The following is a 1,618-nucleotide window of genomic DNA, read 5'->3' on the forward strand; positions in this document are numbered from 1 at the left end:
GGGCGGACCTTTGGCCGCGGCGTCCGGAGCTTTGGTCGTCGAACATCGGCCGCCAACTAGGCCGTCGAGCGAACGTGTCCGGAAAGGCTCTCTGATGGGTCCGGCAGCGGTCCCATGGACCCAGAATCTCGCCCCGGCCGAGCATTCACGGCTCGGCCCCCGCCCCTGGTCACCCAGACGTGCCCTTGGACAGCCGTAGGGGCTCGGATGACGACGTTGGGAGAGAGGGGCGCCCGCGACGACGCCCTCCCCGACGACATCGCATCTGGCGCAGACTACTCGGGCGCGGCGGCGCGGAGGATCACATGGTTTGGAATCCCCCAAAACAATTAAATTCCGTCTCCGGAGAGGTTTCGGGATGTATGGTTCTTGCACTTGTGCAAGACGCCGCTCCGAACGACGGTGCCAACGAGAATCGTCAAAATCAGCCACCAGCACTCGGTGCGCTTTGCTCATGCTCCCGCGCCCCCCGCGCCCGAACCATGCACGGGCCCGGCTCGCCCGCTTGGGGATCCACCCGGGACACCCCCGCCGCCCACCTGCCGGCTGACCTGCCGTCGGTCAAAGCTTGGTCGCCCTCAACTAAGGGCGTAGACGCCCTTACCTCAACTGTCAGCAACAGAAATCCACCACTTTTGGGACTGCCCCCTTCAGCCTCGCCTACAGCCGACCTTCTGGTCGCACGCGGGTTCTTAAGGGTCGCACATGCCGGCCATGACGTCTTCCAACCGGCTGTTCGCAGGCGGTAGCCTCGCACGACCTCCACAACTCCGAGAATGACCCGCGCGAGAAAGTGCTCGCGGCGGCGCACTTTTTGGGCAGGCTGTGACTACTGCCCTGGCCACCCTGGCCTCCCTCGAGGGGTCGCCAGGACCCGCCGCGGCCCTGGCGTGGCCCACGGGGCGGCTTGATGCTCATCGACGCCTTCACCCTCGTCGGCCTGGCCGGAAAATACGCCAGCCGCTCGGGTGCCGCCCGCCTCCTAGAGGCCGAACCACCAGTGCTGTGAGTATTGACGCCCTCCCTGCACCTCAGGCGCGTCCCTCGCCCTCGCCGCCGCCGCCGCCGAGCCCACCGCCGCCCTCGCCGCCGGCGCCCTCGCCGCCGCCACCGTCGCCGCCACCGCCGAGCCCGCCGCCGCCGTCGCCCCCTCTGCCGGCGCCTCCTCCGTCCTCGCCACCCCCGCTGTCGCTTTGCCCCCACCATGCCCACCACCGCCGTAGCCGCCGCCGCCCAGTCCGCCTCCGCGTCACCGCCGCCTCCCTCGCCGCCGCCCCAAGCCCGCCACAGCCGCCGCCGCTGCCGCTGAGCCCGCCGCCGCCGTCGCAACCGCGTCCGATTCCGCCGCCACCAAGCCCGCCGCCTCCCTCCCCCCCCGCAGCCCTCGCCGTCACCTCCGACATCTCCGTCTCCGCCGCCTCCGTCACCGCCACCACCCTCGCCGCCGCCACCATCGCCGCCGCCCAGGCCGACACCCTGAAAGCGCCACCGCCTTACGGCGGCTTGAAGCCCCCCCCCGGGCCGCGTTGCCCCTGCGGCGCTTCCCCCTCCCCGCTTTAGTAATATGGCAAAAAAGCAAGAAGGCGTTTGCCCCACCCCGTCCTTAAACCCTTTCTCA

This window comes from Emiliania huxleyi, assembly GCF_000372725.1.
Source record: "Emiliania huxleyi CCMP1516 unplaced genomic scaffold EMIHUscaffold_286, whole genome shotgun sequence".
Classification (NCBI taxonomy): Eukaryota; Haptophyta; order Isochrysidales; family Noelaerhabdaceae; genus Emiliania; species Emiliania huxleyi.